Source organism: Anopheles coustani, chromosome 2 (genome assembly GCF_943734705.1).
Source record: "Anopheles coustani chromosome 2, idAnoCousDA_361_x.2, whole genome shotgun sequence".
Classification (NCBI taxonomy): domain Eukaryota; kingdom Metazoa; phylum Arthropoda; class Insecta; order Diptera; family Culicidae; genus Anopheles; species Anopheles coustani.
This window is the reverse complement of record NC_071289.1, coordinates 24,875,042-24,896,239: the sequence shown is the minus strand read 5'-3', so window position 1 is coordinate 24,896,239 and position 21,198 is coordinate 24,875,042. Positions and strand designations below refer to the sequence as shown.

Sequence of the window (21,198 nt, the reverse complement as noted above, 5' to 3'; positions counted from 1 at the left end):
TGTAACGGTTTCTTTTGGCTCATACAGTATATGTTTCAATCGTTTCCTGGAACCCAGCTGGATCCTAAAACGAGCATTTGCCGTGTGCAACAAATGTTTCCTGTTTTTTTGTAAAGTAACACTTTGGTCATGGCGGCATTTTGAATGTCTTATTCTTTTTTTCCCTTTTGTTTGTCTCACATCAAACACTCACTGTTTACGCATAAGAATCAAGACACCACTCATCACAAAGGTAAGGTCCGTTCGGGATGTTTGCAACATCGCTGTGCTGTGATGAGGTCATGCTGTGGCCTTTGTTGAAAGTGAGAGCAATTAATGAGCACCTTTTTATAAGTAAACATTTCATACACACTTTTTATAAATTATTTGATGGTTCAAACTGCTGTGTTTCAAGTTTTTTTGCAACTAGTTTTGTATTTTAATTAATTTCAGTTCGTTTTGTGCAGCATAAACACCTTTTTTATTTTTTGCTCCTTTACAACCACTTTTTATGTAACTTGAAGCTTGTATATTGAAATAACTGAATTGAATTACACCGGATAGAAAAATCACTCTCAAGATACTACTTATTAAAAAGGAAAAAATCTCACTGGCCTCCAAAGAAACTAACAATGAACAGCCTGCGTGAACAAAAATCTTACGACAAAAGCGTCCCTGAGCGACCTGCTATGGAAACAAATTGTTAGCCGTTCAGTCTCTCGAATGGAGGGACAAAAACAAGCATGCTTATGCTATGCTTTCAGTAGGTAAAATTAAAGCCAAACGGGTAACAAGCTTCTACCACAGCCACATGCAGCGAGAAATAAAATTACACTCTCTGTTAAAGAGAGGGAGGAAAAACAGGGCAAACCATTCACCTTGAAAACGGATCAAGGAACGTGACCAGAACGGTTTCCGAGGCAAGTGCCGTAGCCTTGAATTGTCGATGCACCCGATGGGACTCATTTTACCGGACTACACTTCCTCGTTGGTGGCCTTTCAGTGCGAAAAAAGAAACACAGGTATATCGGTGTACTTTTCTTCTTCTGCGATGCGCACACCAAAACGCCCATCCAACGTTGGTATGGTATTTGCTGCAGGAAGTATCCAAGCAATACCGGTTGGGCCAATCGAATGATCCGGTCTGATGCCTACCATTTCTTACTCGACCAGCGAGGGAAGAAATCCTTTTCTCTTCTCGTATCCTTGGTCGTATCACTACATTACTTTCGTTATCTTCCAACGGTGTTGGGGCTAGTCCTGATAAAATTTTGTTGGAACATGTTTTTTCCCTACGTTTCACAAGAATATCCGGACCAAATCACATACTCTAGCGTTGGTTTTGGACCACTGAATGCCAGGTAGTGGTGACCTATTTCGTTCGTTACTCTATTAGCCGAGAGCTACATTGATTAACATCGGTCGCCATTCGGTGTGCTTTATTTTCCTGGCCATTTTGTTACACACTGTCGTAGCTTTTGCAGCAGTCTTCGTTTGTGCTGATGCCTTGTCCATTGGCGCAAGTCCTGAGGATTGCGTTGGGATGCTGGATATTCAAGTTTCTGAAGATATGTTCTTGCGTTCGATTCGTGCCAGTGAAAAGATTCTAGCTGAAACCTAGCAGGAGAAATGGAAGGAAACAAAGCAGAGGTTTTATTGAATGCTCTTATGAGAGTGCAGTGGCGAACACATGCTGATTTAGATTCCGAGTGTTTATGCGTTTGTGGTTTTGTCATGTTTTATTACTGAATACCGAAAAGCCAGAGAGGATTGATGTCCTGACATGGTGATGTAACAATATGTGCAAATACGAGTCAATTTAGAACAGTTGTAAGTTGGAAAATTGTGGATCTTTTCTGACTCGTTCCCCACCAAACTGTTTTTTTTTTGTAACATTTTGGAATTCGATGCAGTTCATTCGAATCCAGAATATCCATTTGCTCGATGTAATAAAGTATTTGGCAATGGTTATCATATTTTATTCTTCCTCTTCGTATTTGCGAACGTTTCTCATTTTAACAACGCTGTAAAATAATCTCTTTTACGTGAATCACTGATGTATAATGTTTAAAGTTCCTGTAGTTTGGTCAGTACTCGAGAGTATACAAATATTTGATTGATTCATTTAAAAATTACACCATCGAGAATTTAATATGCTATTAAATCAGCGATAAAAAATAGTCCTGCCTGGTAATGAAACACTTATTGGGAAGGAATGGGGTGATGGTGATTTATAACATGAACGGTCATTCCATTCAAGGCTGTCCCTGAGGGATTATACATCGATGAAAAAAGCTTCAAAGTCAGTTTGACGGATTGTTGTGGTGCTATTATAATATGGGATTTGTTGGTTTTAATTGGATCTGTCAATTGACTTAATGAAACAATGGTATTATATCTTTTAAAGCAAATATAAACCTTGTTATAGCAATTTGTTATTGACTTTTAAACTGTTTGCACATTTTCCGAATGCAAATATCACATTGTTAAATGAGCGATAATGGGCAAATAGTATAATAGTGATTTATGGTTTCATTTCTTTTTTTTAATAGGAGATTTTTTTTCCATCATCAGTCCAGGTGTACGTTTGAATTGTAATGTCTGGCGTTTGGAGCGTGCTAGGAGAAATGGTTTATCCTATTAAGGTTGTTACCGAATCGCCATAATACCGAACGTATTAACGATGGATGATGGATCGATAGATGGATGGGTGAATGTGAATATGGGGATAAAGAAGGACAGTATAACGAGTGGGCAAAAGATAAGCAGGTCGGAAAACCACGACAATGTATTTATGTAGCTAATGCTGGGCCTGCAGCGTTCGCAGCACGTATCACTCGACTTCAGTCGAACACGTCAAGGATCACACCAGACCCGACCACTAAGAGTACGGAAAGAATGATGATGATGTTGTTGGACGGACGCTAACGAACAGTTCCGAGATCCGTTTCCGGCTAATAGTCGGCCAAGCAGAAACTCGGTTCCCATAGCGCTTTAATACGATGTCCATGTGCTCAATCTGCGTATATGAAGAAGGTGGTTTTTTGCGTCCTCTAGCTCCCGCCAACTCAAGTGTTATTTTGCCTCTTCCAGGAACCAGGCGCCTCCATCGTGGATGGTATCCTCATTCCCCAAGTCGTAACGGCGGGAATTCCGGCCATCAATAGGCAGTGAGATTAACGCTGGCCTTTGTAGTGTACTAACAGGAGAGCCGACGGAAGTACGGGCAAATTGCTACAATTGGCCGAGGGAAACGTTGGTTTGAACTACGCTCGAGCTTTACCAATTAATGGTAAAACATAATTTTTCCGGTAAATGTTATCACTGGATGAGTTCATTAGCTGAATAAATGGAATGAAAGGTGATTGAAGCAGCACTTCAAGGGAGTCAGGGCACGGGAAGGAAATGTTATCCAACCAAATCGGTTTCAATGGAGACGCCTGGTGCTTGGTATATGGAGTAGGTTATTTTAACGTCAGGGTACAAAGAGAGCTAGAAGGAATTTTCTCTTGAAGTTGCTAGCTGAGTCGAAGCATTAGTTTTTCATGGAAAAATAATAGCCTTTTGTAATAAAATTTTCCGGCAAGCCTCCGGCGAAATTATATTGTTGTCAAAAAAGGAGTAAACAAATTTATATTAATAGAATATTTGAAATTAGATTGCTGTGTAAACTACAAATGAAAATACATTGTCTGCGATTGAACACTGACTTTGCGTATCATGGTCCTTAATTTGATTTATCAGTCCCTACAGCCCAATGCCTCAACTGCCTGATAGCTTGCAACCATTCGAATGCCGAAACAGCGCAAAGGCCGATGCGGCCGTCTGGCTCAGTACTCGCGTAAGCCAGCGCGCAGTCATGGGATTCCAAGTGAAACCGGGCCGAATCAATAGTATTTTGCCTCAATAATGGTGCGGCATGTTAAGTATGGCGGACGTGCCTCGAATGGAACGTACGACTTTCGGGGTTTTAACGAATTTATCCGAACCGCACCACAAAATCGCGCTTTTCGGCCCGAACCTCGGCGTGATTTACTTCCGCGAATATTGGGACTATTTTCGCTGCCAAATGGGATCAAATGGGATGAAGCAGATTTCTTCGGTTAGTGAACAAATCATTCACCGACACTCTCCCTCCGGCTGTACGTGGTATGTGTGAGTTTTCCTTGGCGCGGCGAATAAAGAGCAATAAAACACGCTAACCTAGCGCCGTGGCCAAACTTAGGAAAACATTTATCTTTCCGCGAATCCTTCACTTTCCGCGTCGGTGATAAAAAGGAATCGGTGCAATTATTGGGTCATATTTTTACCGATTGTTCGTTGGTCATTGATTTGCAATCAGTGGCGTGCGAGTCGGCAAATATATGGGTTTGATAAATTGGAAATAACATTTGGCACATTCGTGATGATATAATTTATCACACAACAAACTTTTCTTCCCAACGATGTTTTTAGAGAAAGGACATTTTTTTAACAAATTGTATGATGTAATGAGATAAACGATATTTTCAATAAAATGTTTGAATGTAAAGTTTAAAAAAGATTTATTATAGCAAAACTGATCGTGTTAACATTGTGAACATAAATTCTAAATAATCACCATCAGGCAGTAAAACAGTAAATCATAATAAATTTAGGAAACGGTCAATGTCCTTCCATTTCTGTTTCATGACACCACAATCGATTGGTAATTGATAATAAGACTAGCCTTTGTGCAAACCGATTGATTTAATCCCAAGAAAAGATTAAACACCATCTCACCATCATCATCATTATCAGCTCATCTGTCTATTATCATCACCAATCGAAACCTCAGGTTAAGAGAGACGGATAGAGGACGTTGTACAGTTAAGCTTTTTATGAAGCAGCTGTCATTTAAAAGCTCCTTATCTGCGGTTCTCATTGTAAAAACGAGAAATAGAATATTTTCATCGATATACACAACAGATGCCCTGTTATAGTAAAACTGTCCACAATGGAGGACGATGGCTTTTTGCCTTACTCTTTGTTTTTGGTTTTTATGCTCGCAAATAAGCAGAAGCTGATGCTGGTGGAAAATAGAAAGTGGGAATATTCGTTAATTAGCTACGCAAATGAGAACCCGCATCACAAACACACACACTATTCCGCTTCAAGTGACCATTTTCAAATGGATGGTGTAGCTTTTTGATGTCGACATCGTGAAACTCCATATGAACGAGTGCCACAGAAGACTCATGCCATCGTTTTTGACCTAACCAGACAGGAAAAAAGACCGAAAATCAGAGAATGCCTCGTTAGTCGACCGATTATTGGAACTGGCGGAGTTCTCAAGCGAAAATAAATTGAAAGTAGGTTAATTAATCAAAATGAGAATCTTGCCGGCACTGGACAGATGTCAAATACAGCCCATGCCTCCGGAGCGCCAGAAGCACGCAGAAAACTAGAGCACCAGAGTGAAAGAGAAAACATCAGACGTGTGAACTAGATCGAAGCTCCTAACACGCTGGTCATCCGAAAGGTCTGCGAACCCTGGCCGAAAATGTCGGCCAGAGAAAATCGATCGATACAATGGGGATGGAAAATGTGTACAAAGTTAAAAAAACGCCTATCGTTACCGTATGTGTGGTAATATGATGTGCCAACGGAATGTAAATTGATTTATGATTTATTCATCCACCCGTCTCGGGTGAACATAGGTCTAGAAGGAATATTTTTGGAGACTATCGGAAGCGATTGCGGAAGCATCGACATGCGAATCCATTGCCCTCGTTCAGGCTAATTCAATAACCGTAAAATGAACCACAAGCCTTTGAACGCCACTTGGGAATTTTCACGGAACTCTAGAACAAGCTAACGAGTACTGTTTTTTTCTTTTTGAAAATAGTTGTATTAATGCTTACACAGGTCCAGCATAAGCGTATAAGTTAAAGTTTTTTGATGAATTGGGTTTTGTCGAGTGAAACACATTCCGATGTTCAATTTATTGTCCCATGCAATTCAAATGCAAATTTGTCATTCTGTGTGATGGTTTGCTTATCCGGTTGGATCAAGAAGTCTTCCGATGGGATTATAAAAACGAACCACAGCTGCATATACCAACACCAATTATTTCACATGACCACACTTCGGTAACTAATATATCGTCCAACGTTCCAGTAGTTGTTGCGATTCGATTTTAAAGCGCATTTATAATCGAAGATTAGACACACTCGAATGGGCCAGTTGCCATCGCTTCCGTTCTAAATTACCCAGCGTTTGGACCAGCTCGAAGCCAGGGTTGATTTGCCCTCAATTTCTAATCCCGTTCCGATGCATTAGGAACGCCAGTTGCCGTCGGACGTACAAGATGTTGGATGCAAAAAGGAAACCGGTTTGCGAAGAGGAGAGGCAAAGTGTCTGACTAACGGCGTCGGCTAGGGGGTGGGCCGTTTAATGGATTATTTTATTATGCTTTATTGCGCTAAATAAATTTTCATCGAACAAATTGAAATTTCCGATCACGACGAGCAGCCTCGTTCCTGTATGTGTGCCTTTGGGTGTGCATTGGATGTCTGACGATGGCGCAGTTCAATGGCCGCTGGTTGGGAAAAGGAAATTCCGTTTGCAATGGATGGCGAACAACGATTGATGACATTTTTACGATTTGTTTCGCTATCGGTCCATTTTTACGTGTTTGGGTATGAAAACAAGTATTTTTAAGCAAATACAGTTTGTTTTATGACAAATGAACCAAAAAAGAAAGATAACTGTTTTAAAAATAAACTGATACGAATATTAGAAAATATCGACAACTTCACCACATTTGCTAGGGTTTGAATTTGATTATGGCACTTGTAAAAGTACTACAGCAAGTTAACTAACAAAAACTAAGTTGAAACGAAGTCACGAAACGTGCAATTTGCGACAGTTGACGCTTATGTTGCTTTTGTTGGCCGGTTGAAAGTATGCTTGATTGATGACCAGATTTGGTGTTAAGTACATTGAATAACGATAATGACATGCGGTGGCGCTCCGCAACGCCATTTTGTAAATAGGCCAGTTTATTTTAAAAAATATGTATGCAGCGTAAATTATGACGCCGGTGCTGACACAGGGTGTGCGGTGAAGTGATGAATAATTTATCCTGGATAGCAATCGGTGCCGACAAGAGTGGACTTAAAAAATAATAAACGTTCCAAATAATGATTCACTGCTCGTATTTCAATTTTCTACAGAATTTAAAAACATGGGCTTCGGGTATTATGCTACGCTATTTTGATACAAAAAATAAAAAGCATTTTAAAAGAACTTTTGCGAAGTGAGCAGTGAGTAAACGTGACATTTGTGCACGTGTTAGGAGTACTTAGGCGTTTTTTTGTTGCTTCTCATCTTCTGGATATGTTGGAAACTAATATGTTGTTTTGCTGGTCGAAAAAGTTTGTTAATACATACTGACCCGAAAAATTGGAAGTACACTACGTTCGCACTACGGAAAATGCACAACGAGCTGAAAAATAGCGCGTCTAGGCTAGATAAAATACGTTCCAGAAAATACCACGTTTACATGATCCAGAGTTCCGCATCGCATCTGGGAAGCTGCAAAGTAATCAAAAACACCAGCAGTGGTGAAGTTGCTGAACGCAGCAGATGGGCTTCCTTCTGGGAAACAATATTTTGTTTCACCTAATCTGATGGTTTGCAGTGGAAGCTTTACCATCGAACCTTCCCGGTCATCAGCCACGGCCCGAAAAAATCCACCAAGCAATCAGGATTGCTTCGAACGAGCGAAAGGGATTTTTAACCCCGCAAACATCCCTCAACGCTTGTGGAGCGGTTGATTGATTCAAGAAAATTGAATGATTATCGCTCTAGGGGTGTTTATAGTTTAGCTTCCGTGAATCAACTCAACGTTTGGCGTCACCAACCCATCCCAAAAGGTTGCTGCTGTTTATCAATACAGAAACAATACCTCCTCGAGGTCTTCCCACGCAAAACAAAATGTTGATTGGAAGAGCGAAAAATGTTGAACGAACGATAAGGAAATGGAAAAGATGGATCTAAGCCAGAAAATATGTTTCCACCATAAGATTGTGATGAAACATTTTGATCAACTTATTTAGTTGTACAGAAACCTGTGTGCCACTTGAAACAAGCTAAAGAAAACAACAAACAAACCGAAACTAATCTAAACATGACATGGTTTGCAAGTGCTTTTTCCTACGGCCGATCCAAAGTACGTTCCCAGTTTAGTTTCTCTTCTCCACGGTTCTTGCCAACCCAGGCTGGAAAATCATCATATTTTGCTGACTATGCTGTGAAAGTTTTCCTCATCCATCGGCCAAACTCCTCCCTAAGTGAAACGTGCCATTTTTTATGACGTTGCTCTCTTTTCCTCTCCTATCCGTCCGGTTTTTTTTAGTTTGTTTCGTAAACCTGGAAATTTTCTCGTTTGCTTACATGTGTTCATACAGTTTACTTTGCTCTCGTGGCACGGTGAACGAGGATATCCGCTGCGGACCATGCTGTTGTGCCGATCGCAAACATCCAATCGCAGTCTTAATGTAGACACTCAGTTTTTCATGTCGGTTTACTGTTGAACAAAACGAAAAGAAAAACGTATGGGCCTAAAAATACCGAACAAACTTTATGGACAAAACATCGATACCCATCAATAACAAATTTTTGACCACATTTCTTTTCCCAAGCTTTGCAGTTGGAGCCTCAATGGTGTTTCAACCAGTACTATTTTGTTGGTTTCGTTTTTACATCATAACTGGAAGGGACTATATTAGACCTATAGCTCCAGCCATTGGTCTAAACAACTATCGTACTATCCATCGATAATCAATGTGTTGCATGCTTCCTTCAGCTTTTTCGATCACGTTTTTATACCTCTATCCCGTTTGCAACTGGCCATCCATCCATAAGCACATTGCCATGTTGCTGATAACAATGCAAGAGGCACCTTTCGGGCAGAGAATAATCCCTGTAGACCGATGATATGAGGAAATGGAGTAGTATCAGCCGAGGGAATTGAACAATGTTCGAAACTCTTCGCTTGGGGAAACGTGTATCACTAGCAGATGCTTGTTAACAAATGGCATGGGCGTGATGTGCTTAGAAAAACATATCATACAATGAAAGAGTGCACTTGGTCCTGGTAAAAGCTTGAAAAAATGATTCGTGTTGCAAATATGTTGCGAGTTGATTAATTGTTTATGTTTGCAGCTAGTGATCAATATGCAAATACTTGACCTCTCCGTGGCAACTGTTTTCAGTTGGTTGCAAACGAGTTTTATGTATGTTTGGGAATTCAATATCCATTTCATCTTTGTTGTTATTTTTGAATTTGGCCACTATATTGAAAACCAGCATTTGCTACCACGCCCGGTTATAGGTTGGCTGCGATTCAATTTCAATCCAATTAAATTCGGTCAAACGTTGGATGTGCGAATTCGTGAAAAGCCGAGCAGATTGATTCGAAAACTCACTTGCTACATGAATGCTCAGTCAGTTCCAACAATCCATTTACTGTGTCGTTTGAAATGGATTTCTATGCCGGGCGAAAGCGAACCAGGACTATTCTGTGCCAAAAATCGAAGAGCGACAAAAAAGTGACACACCGAATTCCCTAATGTAGCCGAGAAAAACGGGGACGCCTTTTTCGGTCTTCAATCGTGGGTGATTCGATTGTTCTTTTAGTGCGCCAACACAATCGACGAGTTTCCTTTTTTTTCTTTTTCCGTTACTGAAACGTTGTTGAACGGAGATAAAAAAAGTGTGTCCCAAAGATTCGTTAGATGGGAAGCATGTTCTACAATCTGGTGTGAAAAATATTTACGACAGAGAAAAAAAAATCAGACAAAAGCATAAACAACCCGAACAAGAATTGATTCTTTGATCCGATAAGTCGCTTCCGCGCGAATGGTTTACGAGATGTACGCATTTTCCCTTTACTCCCGGGCATAACACACGAGGGTGCATGAAAAAAGGAACACGCCACCCATTGCGTGAATCCTTTTAAGGATTTTGCTGTGAAACTGTCCAACTCAATAGTGCTTCCCAAGCGATAGTCGACAATCGTGCAGAAAACAAGCGATGACACAAAGTGAGACGTGCGGAGTTCTAACAGTTCGACTATGAAACGACAACCGGACTCGTTGAGTTGGAAAACGAGGATTTTAGGGTTCCAGGGTTGGTAGTTGAATTGAATTTTTTGAAGATAGAGAAGAAAAAAATGTGTTGAAAAATTACGGAGATAGGAAGCATGCGGTACTACAATATTCCCTATGGGGAGGTTTTTGCCCTTCTCTAACACCCTGTGACGGGAGAGGTTTTTCCATGAGACTATCGAACGGAAACATCTTTATCTATTAACACCGAACCACAAGCTACAAAACAACAAAAAAGGAACAGGAACATATTTTGTTCCATCTGCTTCTACCGTTCGGGCCTTTTCAATCCTTGTTTTTCCTAAAACCCCCAAATCGGGACGCAATTTTTCAATGTTTTCCATTTTTTATGTGCCCTTATTTCATCGAGAGTACGAGAAGCCTCAGACACGGAAACCGTCCCACGAACCCCCATCGGCACGTGCGTTAAAAGCACAGATTCAATCTATTTGTTGAATGGCCGAAATCGAGATTTCTTCTGCCGAGAAGAACGGGCAGTCGAAACATTTATGAGGCGAAATAAATTAGGGAACGAACATCTCTCGCCGTCGGTGCCTGGAATGGAAAAAAAACGTACCTCAAACTGGAATCCGAACGCTTCGCAAATGACTGACGGAAAACGGATGTTCGGTCAAAGGCGAAGCGATGGGGAAAACGTATTCTGAAATTAAATTAACCTTTTTCGTTGTTTCCCCTCGAGGCCAAGCAATCCGCCATGTTTCTTGTGGCTTTGCCAGCTCCACTCGTCTCGAGCCATCAAGATCTTTTATGTTAGTTTTTGACCCGAAAAAAAAAAAAACCATCCCACATTCTCGAGTCCGTCCCGGGCGTCGATTCGGTTTCCCTTTTCCCTGCTGTGCGTTTGAAAGAAAAGAAATATTTGCTTTTAATACTGGCCTTTTCCCGCTGCCGAGCATAGAATACTCGGGAGACCAACTCTGAGACTCCCATTGTGCGCTCCCTTGTATCCCTGGAATTAGATTCAATTAAAAGCCTACGCTTCCCTATGCAAACGACATCAGTTCCGGGTTTCTGCACTTGACAAAATAGTAAGGTTGGCAGCAACAGACCACACTGAGGTTCGTTGAATAGTTCAAAAAGCAGTCGATCTTGGAGTCAAACCTCAGGCTTCGGTGTGTTCGAAAGGGTTGACGTCAACGACCTCCTCGCTTCCCATCCCGAAGGAGCGTCTTAGTGCTTCCGTAGTTTCAAGAAACTGTATCTTGTGCAGCACACTACTCACACGTGAACTAAGTTCGGGAAAGAAGAGGAAGTTTTCCGGTAGCACCGTTTCCCTAGAGCTACGCGAATGCTGGAAATGATTGAGGCAGATTAAGGTTGTGGGCTGGCCGGTAGACGGACCGGTTTATCCAATTACGGAAAGTTTTGTCGGGTGCAATTTGTGAGCGAAAAGTATTCCAAAGAATTGACCGGGCTTCGGACTGTAGATAATGGTTATGTGGTTATAATGGAAGGCCTTAAAGTTTTCCTTTTCAATAAACTAAAGCGAGCGGTTCTGGTTTCTTCTCCATCTCTTTCTCTTCTGGGAGAGTATGTTGTAACCTCATGAAGTAGAAGAAAAAGTTATAGTTTGTGTTTACTGCTTGTCTGATAAACTCTGCTTGCACGAAAAATACTTCTTTCTTTCCTAAAACGTATTTATCTACCACCATTGATCTTCGCAAGGAAAATAGATTGAACTACAAATAGCTAAAACCGAGTATTGATTGAAAACGATCCCTTTCGTTTCGCAAAATCTCATGGTGACTATTTTTCACCAAACACCAACTCCTTGCAAGTACAACCTCAATCCCTGCATGTACCCCTTTAATCCTGATAGATCCTGCTTTGAGTAGAATACATCTTGTCTGTATGCCGTCGTAGTTTTGAGGTTTGCTGGTAAGGGAATGCCATAAGCAGCGATACCTCGAGCTCATTCGGCCGAAGTAAAACACTGTTTCCTGCCTGCTCGAATATTTTCCGCACTATCATTCAGAAGCATGGTCGAATAAAATTATTCTCGTGTGTGTATTTGTGTTGCTGCTGCTTCCGAGCATTTGTGATTTATTTTCCAATCCAAGTCAAAGCCGTCACGTTCACCACAAGGGCTTCAAATCATTCTTTTTTTGTCCTTTGCATTTTCGTTCTGCATCGTTTGCATTTTGATCATTTTTCTTCTATTTTATTTTATTTTTACATTTGTTTCCTTACGTTTTATATTTCTCTTAGACGGCTTTCGTGTAACGATCCCCTCTCTGGACCTTACAGCACCAAACCCGTTTCAGGGCTATTGGATGATTCGTCTGCCAGACGTGCTCGTTTCACTTTAAGCGCATGCAGCATTGCAGATCTTAGCTGCCATGACATGGTTCCTTTTACGTAACGATACCAATGTTTCTTTGTTTTAGCCTGTCTCAGCATGATTGTTGTTTGCAGCAGGCACATCATTTTAATGCTGATCGCTCCGAACGGTGCGTTTGGGATTTGCTATGTTATCCTCTGGGTGCTTCGATTTCGTTCGTCATGGCATGGGAAAAAGTGCCATTTCATTTCCAATTCTTCTGCCAACTGGTTTTCGAACGCATGTGCGACAAAATCGCTGTCCAAGCTGACCAGCGAGCCCCGGTCTCGTTAAAGTCCAAGCTGTCGTTCGCGTCATCTTTGTTGACGTGTACTTGAATCGAATCCCGTGGGGGGAAAAAAAATCGCAAAGCTCCTTCGTCATCGCCTTTTTCTTCCTTTACCCGTGGTCGATGCAGATGGGGAAAAATTTCAATAAAATCGTCCCTCCAACGGTGAAGCGACATGTGAGCCTTTGTTGGTTCGTGAAAAAACGGGTGGCAAGTTACACATGCGAGTATGTATGAATGTATGCGATCGCTTTCCTTTGACCGTTTTCTGCCACCGAGAACAAAGACGTCAGACATGAAAGCGGAGTGGAGAATGTAATAAAGATGAAGATATTTGTTCACAAATTGGACCACGTGGTGCCAAGGGCTTCACTTGGTTCTCAGAACGCATGAATGTTTGCCTTCAATGTGATGATGAATAGAAATATGATGCAAAAGTCTGATAATGACAAAACCAGTCTATGAGAGGAACTCTATTTCTCATCAAATAAAAAATAAGCATGTTAGGCTATACTTATCACTGTAAATACACTTTATTTAAAAATAATATTTGAAACAATAAAATAATATTTTATAAAAGGCTCATCAACTATTGATAAATAGTGAAAAGTCAGATGTTAAAATAATAGTATCTGTCATCCTAAACGTTATAAGTTTCTTTGAAAGAGAAATCATAGCATCTTCCCCTTGGTATCGAAATGAATATTCATTCTAATTTATAGATCGATATTTTAAATTGTTTACCTGCCATCCAATTCAGAAAGACATGGCCACATGTCGTGTTTCAAAACATCACATGGAAAGAAAATATTTCTGCCATAGAAGCGAGGGCATGTAATGGGTTTTCTGTTCCTTAAAGGTAAGGTAAACATCTGGTGAACTTTTGACTACCAACCTTGGGTGGAGGACATTTTGGAAAAGTTTGGCATGAGAATTTCATTTGCTAATGCATTTCCAAAGAGAACTATAAAATGGTGGTTGTGCGAAGATGGGGTTTTGAAGGGATTTAAATTTGATTATTGTTCATTTCTTGCCGTACTGTAGTCCATAATTTTTTTTGCATTCAATCTATAATTTTTCAAATAAAAAGCTATTCAAATAATTTTGCATTGAGCTTTAACAGTTGTTGTTTCAACATAGAGATAATTTATCAATTTGTATGAATGAATGTTTCAGAAATTGAATTGAATTACTTAGTGGCCATAATGATTTCTTTATTTTTCCATGATTTTTGCATGATAGTTTGAATGTTACCTCAATCTTTGGACGAAAGTACTTAATACCATACTCACAATAAAATACAAATGTTGGACGTTACTACAGCAGGCAAGATTGTAGCGTTATGTCAAGAATCATGTTTGTCGTGAACATCCTTCTTCCATGAAATGAATCATCGTTTTCCCTGCAGCGTTGTGTGTCGTTAGTTTGTAAGCATTCTGTCGTTGAATGGGACAATGCTCCACGAAGAGCCTGCATTCTCCCACATAAAGACAAAGACCTTCTGCGGAGAACATCAGTTTCCGTTCGGTTTTAAGATGTTCTGTAGACGTCGGTGCAGTTACATGTACATACATGAGGACAGAACGCTCCATCCATCGCCTAGAAATCCGTAAATCACATTGGACGGACGTCAAATCCTTGGTTGTGGAAGGGAGAATGGTAAACGGATAGGAGATTTGAGTAACTTTAACAAATATTCACCAATTTCACGTACTTCCAGCACACGACAGTGAGTTACGTCGAACGAAAATGGTCATCAGCATGGAACCCAATCTCAAAAAATTCTTTTTTGATTCAATTTCTTTGGGTTTTCCCATGTAGTGTCTCGGTTGCCAACTATATCCTCAAAGATATAACACGAACTTCAGCAACCTAGACAAAGCATAGTATTAACAATCGTACGGCTCTTGGTTCACCTTCGGGGGAAAGATCATTCCCATTAAACCGGAACAATACTCGTAAGAGTTGTTCTGTTGGCTGAACCTTGGGATGTATCTGAATCTATTCTTCTTTCACCTCACTAGAGCTCACGCCACACAGTTAGCTTACAATTGGGCTGTTTAATTGCAACTCCTAAGAAAATAGAAAGGGGTTGCCGTTTGTTTGGATGAAAATTGCAAGATACAACGACCCAGTTTATGCGAAGGCTTAACCGATAGGGCTTACGGCCTTGAAGGGTTCCTTTTGGAGAACCGTACATAACCCTTGAAAAGGTTACGTAATGAATGCTGAGGAGTTTGAATAGAAATAAGAAGACTGTTGCTTGTATGAACTCGACAAGATGGTCAAAGTGTCTTATTCATATTCATATTCATATTCATAGCGCCTTTCAAATAGTTCATGGTATGAATTGAAACTGTAATATTTTCTATTTTTCATCAAATACACGTCAAAAATAAGACTGCAACGCCAAATATGTTACAAATATTAAAATCACCCCAAAACGAAGCATACAAGAAAATATGTCTGAACCAACTGTCTTCCAGAGGGGTGCAAACATTTTCCATGTCGATGTTTTGGAATGGAAAACGGACATGGTTTTAAGAATGGCTATCAATTTTACTTATGGTTGACATTAATAACCAACACCGTAGCAGATCGCTTACGGGTGGCATCGATGGGTGTAGAAACGGTTTCGGGGTGGAAAACCCCTTGCCAGCGATGGTAAAACTTTCTCCCTGGCGTAGACTGGAAAAGTCGTCGAAAAGCTTATTTTTCTTTCGCTTCTGCCATTTGTTTTCTCAAGGTAAGCCTACGCGGTATCGACACGGAGATTCGAGGTACGCTACACAATTTCCCACGACTGGCAAGATAATAAAACCAAACATGCGATTCTCGGGGAAAAATTCAGCAGGCAAAAATTGAGCTGCGAGGGGGAATGATAAAGCAGTCAAGTTCAATGAAACTTTTTACCACGTGCGTATCATGTGTTTGGGGGCTCTGCTTGGGTCTACTTGTGCTCTTTTCACTTCTTTCATCTGTTTTATCTAGTGTGTATGCGTTAGAATTTTCTTGAGTGCCCTTGGAAGATGAGTTGTTTGATAGAAACTGACAAATATTCTCCAAGGTATTTTATCGTTAGTGACGATGATTGTCTTGTTAATGTCGTCAAAACTGGGGTTTTTTACGCAGTGCTGTGTGTGAACCTGCACACACAAGCGATTTTTTTGTATGTTAAGCTGCGGATAGACGGATGCAATATTTCAATGCAATGAAATAAAATTTGACATTTCTACCTAAAATGACAGTCATTGCAATATTGCTATGCGTATTTCATTGCAATATTGCAAAGATCCAAACGAGATGGTTAAGCATCGAAATATTGCATTCACTGTCAGTTTTGGTAGCAATGTCAAACTTTATTTCATTGCAGTGAAATATTGCATCCGTCTATCCCCAGCTTTACAACATGTGGTTCTCAATCAGACGTTTACTAGTTGGATAGGTAAGGTTTTTATTTTAAATTGAATGTTCTTCACAAAATCTTTACTAAAAATTAACCTCAGAAGTTGAGATTGCAAAAGGCCGAGTGTTTCTAAAATATGATGAGTACTAAGTCCAACGGATATAGATATAACAGGTATTTATTACTACTAGCGGGCAGTGATTTTTCCTGAGTTTCAAAATTCTGTACATGTTTTTAAAATTTGTTGTTATTTTAAACTTCTTTACCGTAAGCTAGCACCATTGATGGGCAAAGAAAAGTTCGATTTTAGTATTCATGAGCGGTAGATTATTTCCTGCGTGGGATAATTTATGATCCTACCAGTCACCGGAAAGGTGGCGTAGGTCAACCGTTGTTTTTCCGAAATATTCTGCGTGCAAGGTTTCGCGCATTTTGCGTTGCTGACGTGAATACATTTCACCAATTCATCGCATCGTCAGGTGGCTTTTCTATCCCACACCGGCTTCGGTCATCGGGAAGCTTCGGAGCTTGATAAATGACTCATGCTTGCGTAGTTGAACGGGGATGTTGTTTAGCATTTTGTTAAGGCTATGAGGAAAAGGACACGGTCGGTACGACGTAGGTGCGTTTAAATCCGAAGGGTCTCATTATGGTCAACGCTTAATGGTTGTGGCCGAAACTAGCCCTAACAAGGCAATTTATCTGCCAACACTCATTTAGCATGATGAGAAAGGTACACGCCATGAGAAGATGGACGACGAGCTTTGGATCGCTGCTGGTCATCAACAAAGAACCCAGGTTCTATGAAATGCTTTGCCGAAACTTGTTTGTCAGTACTTGGAAAACCTTATGAAGCATAATATTGTTCATATGGTAATGGTGTATGTCTAAAATAGATTGTGATTTAAATTTAGCGTAGTTGGTACCAATGGTTTCCGTTTTTCGAACTTCGGTAAGTCAGTGTTGTCAGGTCAAAATTATCGGTAGTACATTCCCAAAAAAGAATTCGATGTGTCGCAGAAGTCCCATTAACTTATAATTATTTGAGTTAGAGTACTACAGAAAATTTTTGTTTCAAAAGGAGAGATGACAAGCTTTGTCGTTCAAAGTAAAAATCGCTGTGAGAATCTTCTTCTTCTTGGCGTAACGACCTTGTTGGTCATGCCTGCCCCGTTAAGGGCTTACGAGACTTGTTTCCCTGTTGTACGTGGATAGTCAGTCCTCTCGTACAGGGGAGGGTCCGGTCTCGGTTGGGATTCGAACCCACGCCGTCGAGGTGGTGAGCCACGGCGCTCATGGCCCGCTGTGAAAATAATGTTTTTATTTAGAGCTTAGAACATTGCTCCACTTTTAAATGTTATGCTTTGGAAAAGAAACTATAAAATTAATCACAGTGAAAAAGGAATGAAAATTTTGAATTGGACTTCAGCCCACGAATGTAACTGTAATTGGCTTCCTGGTCAAATTTTACAACCTTGCACACCGGTTAATGGGTTTTGTGTATGTGTGTATTAACTCGGTTTAAGTTAATATTTTTTGTATATATTTTTACCACTTACGTTGCATGCACATGCCGTTTTTTCCAATTAGTTGCATCTTCGTCTAGTATATCCTGTAGCTCGAGGATAAGTTTTTATCTTCTCCATTCGTAGTTTTTATTTCACATAACGCAACTGCTATAGACACACCTTGCTTCTTGAAAGATGCACCACTTTATGTGCTGTAAACCTTCACCGTACGGCTTCCTTTTCCACCAGCTCACCATCACTCTACCGAACAGACCCGATGCGTAAAGCTGGGAGATATTAAATTCCCGACTTGCGAACCATTCTTTCGCTATAACCACACAATTCACATCTCACCGGATTCGCAAACCCTCGGCGGGCACATGCTCACGGTGCTACTCACAGATACTCGGGTGGATTTGGGATCGTTTTGCTTTTATTACCTCCCGTGAGGGATGAACTCGTTAGCGGCCTTGCAGGGAATGCTTCTTATCACCATTTTTATGCTTACGCTCTTTCCCGGCTTATGAACGGTACGCACATTAGCTATATAACACTTCATTCATTGTAATTTCATGTACGTTTCCTTACAAGCTGGATTGGTTGTTCGTTTACTTCTCGGAATCACAGTGAGCTATACAACGGAAAAAATAATAACAAATGAGTAGAAAGCAACAAGCCAGTTTGAAATTTAAATCGCTTGACGTAAGGTTCCACTCGATCTGTTGAGTAGTGAGTAGAAACAAGAACTTTTTGTGTCGCTTCCATCAAACTATGTACAGTCTGCATCTCTTATCTTTGCAAATAATTCCACGTAACGGACTTGAGCTAGATGAACTATGAGGAAGAAACTTTAACTACAAAACGATCTCACGACATCGAGGCGCTTATGAATTAATTCGGAAATTATATCACGGCAATTAGGCAGCGTAGATTATCGTCGTCAACACTTCATAATTATTATCATGTGGACCATCACGCCCCACGAGGTCTGAGAAATGTATGAAGCGAAGGCTGGTGGTAGTATCGACCACCCCTCGTCATAATCTTCACAGTCAACAAGCTAACCTTGGGTTTATGGTTTGTCGAAAGGGCGAAAATTTTGTGGCGCACTATGAAACATATTTTACGCTATCTTGCTGGTTTTTATCGTTGCGTCAGATCCAAGGTAAACATCGAAGATGTGTCAATATTGCGAAAATCATCATACGCCGAGGGAGAGAGTGTGTAAGATGTTTGTTGGTTTCCAGAATAAAGTATGGTGCATGAAATTCGCGTAATAAATAAGAAACGATGACATTCCAGTATGTGTAAGTTTATTGCCTACAGGTGGCGTCGTATAGTCAAAATCTTTATGAGAAAGGTAAATTTTCATGTGGTCTTATTTTTAAACTTTTTTTTACATCTATATGGCATGTTAAAATTCTACAGGATAATCTTTTCCTTTAGAATTCAACAGTCGTTATAATTCTATTCAAGCTCCTCTACATCCATTGACCTCAACCAACGACAACACATTTCACCGACAAGTACCATTGTATTGTACGAACCCAGCACTAAATAACACTCTCTCTATTTTCTTCGACTGGCACGTACACACTTCGAACACAAATGAACCTTTTTTTTTGTGCAAGGAAACTGTAGAGTTTCCCTTTCCTTCAGCTTATTGTGCGGTCGAGGATTTCCGGCTTCCAGCTTTGCATTTCCGTCCGACTTAACCACAACAATCCAAACGGTCGAGACAGTAAGCGAGAGAGTATGAAAGAACCAGGTGCTCTCTTATGTTTTCACTACCTTACACTGACGATTGTGGTTTCCAAGATAATATCCACCAGTAGCCCGTAGCGAAACCACAATTGGTGTCTCGAATTGAGATTTTCTCGGCTTTTGAACAATGTGAGCTTCTGTGGGCTTTAGTGTTCACAAACTGTACACGATTTATTTTCTTTTCAACTCACGTTCACTCTCAGCCGTAGTATGAACTGTCCTTAAAAGGGATTTCTTGTCTTCCCATTAAACTACCGCTTGAGATCAGAACTGCTAACGCGAAAAGCTCCACCGTCCGCGCTGATGTCTGGAGCTAGACTGGAGCGAGTCTGAACGTGCTGGTCAACTGGCTGCCTGTTGTTTACGGGCGACGGTACCCGAGATTTTTCGAACACATCTTGGTGCTGTCGGATGCTGGCACAATCGTCCTCGTCGTTTCCCCGATTTCCGCAAACTGACAGCATCGGCCGAGTCTTATTCGTACAAGTTCTCCAATGCTTATTTCCCCGTTGCTGTTTTCCGTTTCGATAAGGGGAAACTGACTGTCGTGACAGTTTGTAAGGGGAAGCAGATGTCCTTGTATGTAGACGCTAAAGCTTACGCACTGGTATTGGTAACGGCAATCAACCCTCGCGCTGTGGAGCATTTTTGTTTACCTTTTCTCTTTTTCTTTTGTATCGTACAATAGGTCACCGCAAAACCGGCACCAGGATCGTCTGCTGATGTGAGTGTTTTTTTTGTATGTTTTCCTGCTCTTTTCATGTCAGATCAAATGGAGTCGCGTGTCAAAAGTTTCTAGCAGGCAAGTGGATGCAAATGTGAATGAACCCCGGGACTCACCCAGACCGATGTTTTAATCAATAAGCATCAGTAACCAGTCTACCGTGATATTTGAATGGTAATAATTTACAAAACCAATACATATTGATGCGAGATGGGATAACTTGATTTGAATTTTTCTGTCAGCCAGTCTTGCATCTTTACTGAACTATAGATCCGTCTATTGTAGAGTTTGATTTCTTATAGATTTGACTGATAAGACTTATGATTGCTACATGAATATAAATCCAAAATTTATGCTGAACAATACGAGTTTCGCTAGGAGATTTAACATAACGTATGAGTAGACAACCAGTAGACAATACATCTTTCTTTGATATAGTTTGGTTTGATTTGAAGTAATCGTCCTTCATCTATTCAAACCAGCTCTCGTTGGTTTTACAAATAGCATAGTTATGATAAAATTACTTCCTTGCAAAGAAGATCTCAATATGAGATTACAATTTACCCAACTTGTAAGGTTGGCTACATGAGTGCACCATTGAATCGTGACTATTCATTCCTTACTCTGGTTTTCCACCCACGTTTTGTTTTCTTGCTCATCATGGTTCGCAGCTGGGCACTCGCTGTTGGTTACTCATAAATTAGCACTTTTTTGCACTGCTGTCCTTCTGTCTGGAAAAATGGCGAAGCACAATCATCGACTGAGACGGTCTATTGCGTTGAAATGCCCGACGCTTTTACCGAATGTTTGTCCCTGTAATGACCCTGCAAAATAAAAGGGAGTGTGAAGGGTCCATTAATGCATTTCTTTACACTGTTTGCGCGGATGGCATAGAGAACCTTTTATGCCGGCAAGCACTTTATCAATCATGGTTTTCCACTTCGTTTGCGCTCAGTTTAAGACATGGAATCATTCGATGGAATCGAGTGAAGAGAAAGCGAGTACGATTTTCTTTTCTTTACCACATAATGGAGCTGCAAACGGTAGCTTCTTG

At 40.6% G+C, this 21,198-nt stretch overlaps 1 long non-coding RNA gene across 1 annotated transcript; it reads right to left on the bottom strand.

Moving 5' to 3' along the window:
* Positions 1–169: 169 nt before the first annotated feature.
* LOC131266256 (uncharacterized) lies at positions 170–19,629 on the bottom strand. The gene is made up of 3 exons (XR_009178365.1): positions 19,612–19,629; positions 18,477–18,490; positions 170–291 (listed from the first exon to the last, which is right to left on the bottom strand). It is a non-coding gene; the product is annotated as an uncharacterized LOC131266256 (long non-coding RNA).
* Positions 19,630–21,198: the final 1,569 nt, after the last annotated feature.